Source organism: Sycon ciliatum, chromosome 5, assembly GCF_964019385.1.
Source record: "Sycon ciliatum chromosome 5, ocSycCili1.1, whole genome shotgun sequence".
In the NCBI taxonomy this organism is placed as follows: Eukaryota; Metazoa; Porifera; class Calcarea; order Leucosolenida; family Sycettidae; genus Sycon; species Sycon ciliatum.
Genome location: NC_088647.1, coordinates 38,129,631 through 38,137,754, shown reverse-complemented (window position 1 = coordinate 38,137,754; position 8,124 = coordinate 38,129,631). Strand labels below are relative to the sequence as shown.

Here is an 8,124-nt window from a genome sequence, read left to right as displayed (position 1 = left end):
TCGTCCACCATTTTTCTCACTGGACACTGCGTAGAGCTGCCGCTGTTGTGCCAAGGCCCATTGGCGCATGGTGTGTATACTCCAAATCTACATGTATGATGCTGGATCACTGCTGACGTTTGTGCTCTTGGACAGTGCAACGCCGCATGAAGATAAGTTGTGGCTCCACAATCGCTGAGAACGCTAGTGTGCGTCCATGGAATATTAAAACACAATAGGCGCGGCGCAGCTAACGCCCACTTGGATGAATCGGACGACAGTGGTGGCGAGTGCGTTCTCCTTCCTCGGTGAACACTGCTGGTCACCCTGTTTGATGATCCACCAAACACCATCGGTGCAGGCCGCGTTTTTCGGAACCAGGGATTTGTTCGTCCACCAACAATTGAAATTAATGTTTCTCACTTGAACACTCTGTAGAGCTGTCGCTGTCTTGACAAGGCCGTGTATAGTCCAAGGCTACATGTAGGATGAAGAGTAACAGTTACTGCTGATAATGAAGTTTGCGCTCGTGGACAATACAACGCTGTGTGAAGTAAATTGTGGCTCCACAATCGCTCAGAATGCTAATGTGTGTCCATGGAATACTAAAACACAATAGGCGCGGTGCACCTAACGCACAACGTGGATGAAAGGGACAACAGCAGCGGCTAGAGCATTCTCCTTTCTCGGTGAACACTGCTACAAGACATTATGCTTGATGATTCACCAAACACCATCGTTGGGGGCCAAGTTTTCCGGCACCAGCAAGTTGTTCGTCCAGCAACTAACTTTGAGTCTTTCTTCAACACTCCGTAGAGCAGCCGCGCAAGACCTAGCCTTTGCGTTAGGGTAGCGATCCTTCCTACATGCTATCGCCTTTCATTGTTACTTTTTACTACAATGACACTCCAGTAGTGTTTCTCCGAAAATAAAGTCAGCTGCCATTAATGATTTAGGCATTACCATGATTACTGAGTACAGAGTCACTCTCACAACACTCAACAGTCAGTACTCAGTGGCACAGACGTAGACTACATCATTACATGCATGCCATGCGATCCTAGATCCTGCGATCGTCGACGGGCTTGGCCGTGCATGCAGCATGTGCCGCTAGCGCTGTGACGGCCCGGACAGTAGAGGAGACGGCTCGATACTGGGACGCTTTGACAGCCAAATTTGTATAGACCCAAACCGATCATCAGCGTTGATTTTTCACTCGAAATATGTTTGTGGAAGGAAACTGGCATGTTGAAGTTTGCTCTGGGGCCAGAGTCAATCGAACTGAGCCACTCCTTTGTGTTGACCCATTGCCTCCAAGTTGCCCAATTTTTCGCTTCAAAAAAGTTCAAATCAGAGGTGGCTCCAAACCGGACACGTTTTAGAGTGCACGTCAAATTCACTCTGGGTCTGAAATTAGGTAATTGCTATCGCTCCACGACGGCCAGTACAGAGTAACAATAAGCCTTGTGTGTGCTTCCATTAGTTTTGATTGGTATGCGGTGCTTTATTGGCGAGAGGCGAGCTGCTGTTTACCTGCGACAAGAAGTTGATTTTTCGAAAGTCGTAAAACTCAAGTCGCAGTGCGAAGCAACACGTCAAAAACTCACCTGCTTGATATGGTGCTTCTGGTCATCGCAGAGCCATGACATTTTGGCTCGGAGTACATGTATAACACATCGTAGTCTCACTGTGACATAAGTCTTCTAATCAAAATACCAAGAGAGAAAGTGAATATTGAGTCCGTTCCGGTTTGCAACCTGTGTCCTATTTGAAACCGTCCCCTCTACAGTCAGTCGGTAGATCATCTAATGAATACTAATGATCTACGCGGCTAGGCTGTGGCCAGTGTGGGATTACTCGTTGAGATCGGGAGTCATAATTAGTACTAGTACTACGTGAAGGGTTGGCTTTGCCCATGCCATGGTCCCTGCATGGCCTTGGCTTGGAGCTGTCAGCTGGTCCGAGATAGTTTTTTTTAGTTTTCTGTAGTACTAGTAGTAGTAGTAGTAGTACATGTAGTAGTACTAGTAGTAGTAGGGTGAGTTATTTGGGTTCCTGTTAGTCCGCTGTAGCTGCTGCAGTCAACCTCGGAGTTAGGAACTCGTTTCGTTGCACCCTATATCAGTATATGGCCTAGCTCAGTAACATCTAGAAACAGAAATAGTTGTACAGTATAGAAGCTCAGCGGCTGAGCCACTGTTTGAAAACGTTGAAGGCGTGCTCTGTAGCTAACGTTCCTTGCGCAGACACCATCGCTCACCAATATTTCATTCAGCAATTCGTCCCATGCCCACCGTCCGAGTCAGTTGGGTGGAAACTGTAGCTAGCGCACCCTTCACTTCAGCTGATCACCGCGCGCGGCTTAGCGAAAGCTGACTGATTTCGCCCCTCTGCCAGCCTCAGTAGCACGGTGAGTTTCAGAGATGCTTCGTGTCTCACTGCTAAAACATGCATGCTGGTTTACTCTAGGAGAGTGGACCGTATGCGTGTTAAAACAAAATGGCGTCACGATTTATTGAAAGTGGTATAGAGTAGTTGGTGGAACGAGTGTTCAAAACCATTTGAACTTCATACTGTTCGTCTTCTTTTTGACATGCTCTCTTTCCATCGTCCTTAGCTTTTGTTTGTTGTGAGCTGTTTTGGCTTTCTCCTATACCTCTGGGGGATGCCAAGTGATGGTTTTGATAGGCTGGTGATGGCTGTGAGCGAGAGTTTGCCGATCGGCATCGTCCTCGCTATAGCGATGAAAATACTAGTTACTGCGCACCTGGCAGATATCACAACACGTCTAAGCGTCCAGGAGCAAAGGAATCTTGGGTTTTCACTGGAATCTAGTTCCTCCAGCATCGTGTAGCCCACCGTCGGTGAATGGCAGTCCAGAAAGGTCGAACGTGGTCTTCTGCAGCATCTCGCAGTCCTGCGAGGCACACTGAATACGCCTGTCATGTATTCTACAAATAAAAATCACGAAGTAGTGGATTCTTTAGTGATGAGTCTATCCTGTACCCTGCAAAAGACACAGGAAATGTGACTGGTGTCTGTACACTGGACGCCAATATCCCATTCTTCTCCTGCAGGATCTGTTTGGCATTGACATACCGGTATGCAGTGGGTCGACATTGGCCTGGTTTGGCAGCTATCTGCCTGGGTGGATGTAGCAGGTTTGCATTGGCTCGTCGTCCAGTCCGACATTTTCTTGTAACTGTGGAGTACCGGTAGGGTTTGAGAGGTTGCTCATGCTGTGAACACATCTCTACTGCCTGTTTCGTCCTGGAAGTGCCGTCTCGCCGCTTCCTTGCTCTACAGTCGTGCTTATTTCGCTTTATTTCGTGGTGCAGCTCAAAACCTGCCCAAACAACTGTGAGCTCGCAACATGGTATGGACAAATTGCGCCACTCATGCTGGATGACTAAAACCAGGATAGTCCAGTAAGCGAGTTTACTCCCTGGGCCATGGCAAGATCTGTTCAGCGCGGGCTATTCCAACCTCCAAGTGCATAGTCACCGATCGATCCATGCGATGGTGGTTGACCTAGAAAGAGCCAGGGGCTATGAGTACTACTAGTGGATGCTGTCTACATGCAGTCAACAAAATCAAAGTACCTCAGTATGCCCCAGAACAGGGCATGTGCATCTATAGCATGACACAACAGGGGTTCTGGCGGCACATGTCAAACAAGCAGTAGCTACTAGTGCCAGCTACCTATTACTATAAGAGGCTAGCCGCTACAGTCTGTCACTGGAGATAATTATTGTGTTCATTGTTTGGACTGAGCACAATCAATGATGCCCAATCAATCTGCCCAATGTGTGTTCTGTTCCACTTAATTATAACGTCCCATCGCATCAACCCTACTACACGCACATGTCGTCACTCTAGCATGACTTGTGTTATTATTGTTTATTTTGATTTGCACGATAAATAGAGCAAAAAAACGTTAACTTGACCGAAGGATAAAGGCGACTGCAGATAGAGGAACACATCGAGGTACAGGTACCGGCATCAATACAGTATCAGAGAGAAACAAACAAAAATGAGAGGCACGCAGAAAAAACTCTCGTAAGCCCAAGTCTGAAAGGGGTAGTGGTTGATGAGGGATGAATGCACTGTCCACGTTCGTCTACACTGTTCGTGGAAATGCACACATACATACAATAATATACAACACAGCATGCACAGAACCGAACAATTTCATGTTCACACATGCAAGTACAGACTTGAACGTTAGTACCAAAAGCCGATACAGACAATATCCCCATACATACAGACACACACGCGCACACACACACACACACTACTACTACTACTACTATCAATCAGCTACCCCTTGGGGTCACGCCGCCCTCCACTCAGAGAACTGAGCGCAAGGTGAGAGGCAGTGGCGCAAACAAAACAGAAAGTACAGCAAAATGAATTGAAAAAAAGGAAATCAAAACAAGCTGCCATATTGATGGAAAGGGACTCACAAACAGAGGAAGGAAATATCACAAACCAGATGAACAGTCTGCTGTAGGTCCACTATAAGTATAACATGCAACGACTGAAAAAGGAACAAAATTAATGTGATCATGATGTTCTGTTCAACAATAACGTCTGTACGCGTACTGCTTCGGCCTTCATGCACCAGGAAAGCACGATCTTGAGCTGGAGGGTGGGCACCGAACGTCCCACAAGGGCTCCACAAGACGTACTTTCACGAAACGACGAGGAGTATGCGCAGCAAGCTTACATCACTACACCATCGCCGCACGACGACTGGCCACTCAGGTCCAAACAACACGACAAATTCACAATTCCAGCTATCACCGCGCAGGAATAAATTGTTGCGAGTGTGACCTGTATCCTTTATCATCTAGGAATCCACTTGTTTTTGCCGAACGCCACTGCATTGTTACAGGCTGGGGATTGATCCGAGGGCTCGCCACGCCACTGCGGAGGATGCGGAAAGGACGCAAGAAGACGGTGACGGCAACAAATAATTACCCGCCCTGGTCGTCAGCTCACTGAATGTCCTTCCGCGCGAGCGAAACCGGCTGCAAGGCATGAAAAGCCTACTGCCAGTCAATACCCAGGGACGACCCTGACCAGAAGGCCAAGGCCGCCCCGTGGAGGAGGCCAACAAAGAGAAAACCAGGAGCTACACACACACACACACACATACACACAATGTCCCATGTATGCGCCCGTGGCGAGAAAAGCACGCAAATCTACAAATGCCCTGGATGTGAACCCACATATTTTCTCTTATTGCAATGATAGCGGATCTGATTCTGAATGAAACACACACACACACACACACACACACACACACAATACAATAATGCCCATCCGCAGATGATGGCAGGTCCTGAAAGGACAGGCAGTGTTTCAGTTATGGGGAATAGAACTTCGAGTGGCGAGTGAAGTATACACACACAAACACATGTGCGCGCGCAGGCACACACTAAAGTATGCAGAAAGAGAATCGACATTGTAGTATTCATTGGTTAGGGAATGGAAAGGAAAATAAAACATTGCAGCAGGTTATTGTTGTATGGACACTATGAGCACAACAGAAAGGTAAGCAACTTGCTTTGAAGCAAAGAAAGTTATTATACCACGCATCTCAGAAGGAAAGAACGTTCCAGAATGCTGCACTGGCAACAGGCAGCCTACATGTGCGTGACCCCTGCAGTCGGTCCAGCTGCCGGCCTTGCAGTGCTGAAAAGAATGTGCAGTACAGCATGTCACGTCGTATCGCAGCCTGGACAAATAGGCGCTGGGAAGTCCTAGTTATGTGCTCACCTACACCACGATGCACCAATCTTCTGAGCTACTTTGGCAACAACTTTGTCCACTTGAGACTCCCATGGGCTGAGCCAGTTGTTCAGGGCTGCACCAAGGTGAACGGCAATGACCGCTGATGGCAATGCAATCCATGACACACAGTCACTAGGGCATCGTTAACATGGCGCTGAGGCTGGATCGATAAAATCTGCCTTTAGGCTGGGTTGACAACGTGGCCGCTGTCTTGCTAGTCAGTCAGCCTGGTCACCGCCATTGACGAACCAGTCGCCACCGTCAGCAGTGGTGGTAGGTTGTGACAAGTGTGGTGCAATATTCTGTCCCCGGGGAAAATTGCGATTCCGCGGCCGCGTTTTTTTCCGCGATTTTCCCCGCGTTTTTTGAACTTTTTTGTTGCACTACACGTACACACAGTGCACTGTTCGGTCAGCAACGTCTCATCGTGGCGGCTTTGTACTCAAATATGACGAGTGCTTACACCAGAGACTTGTAATTGATAGATTTCACTACATACTTACTGAAAATTGCCGCACATCAATATTATTCACCGCATATTTACCGCATATTTACCGCAAATTCACCGCAAATTATGCCATATTATGCCGCGTTTTTCCCCGCGTTTTTTTTGCGATTTTTTCCCGCAATTTTCCCCGGGGACAGAATATTGTCAGCAATTCAGTACTCGGGATAAGATGAGTGACAAAGGGAACGTTGTGTTTGTATAATATTGAAGTGAACAGGGATGATCACAAATCTTGCGCGTACTCCACCGTGAGTTACAAGAAAATTCCGGACTGGACGACGAGCAAACGCCAACCTGCTACATCCAACCAGGCAGATACTATTACGATAGCTGCCAAACCAGGTCAATGTCGACCCACTGCATAATGTCAATGTCAAACAAATCCTGTAGGAGAAGACTGGGGTGTTGGCGTCCAGTGTACAGACACCAGTAACATTTCCTGTGTCTTTTGCAGCATACAGGCTGAGACTCCTCACTGTAGAGTCCACTATTGCATGAGTTTTATTTGTACAATACATGGCAGGCGTACACGGTGTGCCTCGCAGGACTGCGAGATGCTGCAGAAGACCAGGTTCAACCTTTCTGGACTGCCATTCACCGACGGTGGGCTACACGATGCTGGAGGAACTAGGTTCCAGTGAAAACCCAAGATTCCTTTGCTCCTGGACGCTTAGACGTGTTGTGGTATCTGCCAGGTGCGCAGTAACTAGTATTTTCATCGCTATAGCGAGGACGACGCCGACCGACAAACTCTCGCTCACAGCCATCACCAGCCTATCAAAACCATCACTTGGCACTCCCCAGAGGTATAGGAGAAAGCCAAAACAGCTCACAACAAACAAAAGCTAAGGACGATGGAAAGAGAGCATGTCAAAAAGAAGACGAACAGTATGAAGTTCAAATGGTTTTGAACACTCGTTCCACCAACTATATCACTTTCAATAAATCGTGACACCATTTTGTTTTAACACGCATATCGCGGGTTTCTGGATTCATTCCAAACATATCCAGGGGCGTATTGTTGGGAGGGGGGGGGGGGTGAGGGGTGATTTGAGTGCCAAACACTCCAATTTCCGATCTTGGTTCGAGAGACACCATTGTACACTGTCCGTTCAGCACACGTGCAACTCTGCAGAACGAACAGTGACTGATAAGCTGTCCACAATATTTCTAAATGTAGCGTATTTTCCGGAGTATAAGCCACACTTTGAACGCTCAAAATTCACCCAAAAATGGGAGTGCGGCTTGGACTCCGATGATCAAATTAACAGTGATAAAAAGGGTAGATATCTGTATTCTGTGGCAAAAATGGGGGGGGGGGGGGGTCTGGCTTATACTGCAGTGGCGCTTATGCTCCGGATACTAGCGTACTGGTCGGTGTTTTCAAAATGGTCAAGGAAATTTCTGAGAGTGTGTAGATGTACAGTAGGTAGAAGTAGGCTAGTACCTGTCTGCAGTGGAGAGGTGTTAATACATGATTGTAATGTTTTGTGACAGGGAGTAGTAATATAGTAGTATTTTACTACTCTCTGCTTTGTGCATACTGTACAAGTAGGCTAGTACCTGTCTGCAGTGGAGCGGTGTTAATACATGATTAGGGATGTCAGCGAACGCACTGCGCAGGCCTCTGCGCATGCATTGCGTCATCGATTTTTTGAACGTGATCGCGGCCGACAGAGAAAACATGGCCGCGGTCTGTTTGCACCGCTGGGAGTCGTAAAATTACTGTTCTTCTGTCCCCGCGACCATTCAAATCATACGCGATACTCGAGGACCCACGTACTCACCACGTTCTCCCCGGTCGATTTCTCTGAAAGTTTGCACATCGTGTAACACCA

General features: G+C 47.6%; 1 protein-coding gene across 2 annotated transcripts in view; it reads left to right on the top strand.

Moving 5' to 3' along the window:
• Window positions 1-1,977: 1,977 nt before the first annotated feature.
• Window positions 1,978-8,124, top strand: part of LOC135818604 (uncharacterized) — a 73,120-nt gene continuing 66,973 nt past the window's right edge. The window contains exons 1-2 of one of the 2 annotated variants that reach the window (XR_010553721.1): window positions 1,978-2,389; window positions 3,057-3,828. The gene's annotated coding sequence lies outside the window, so the exon portion shown is untranslated. Of the gene's footprint in view, window positions 2,390-3,056; window positions 3,829-8,124 lie in introns of those variants that run through there. The other variant, XM_065331989.1, reaches the window with a different exon arrangement.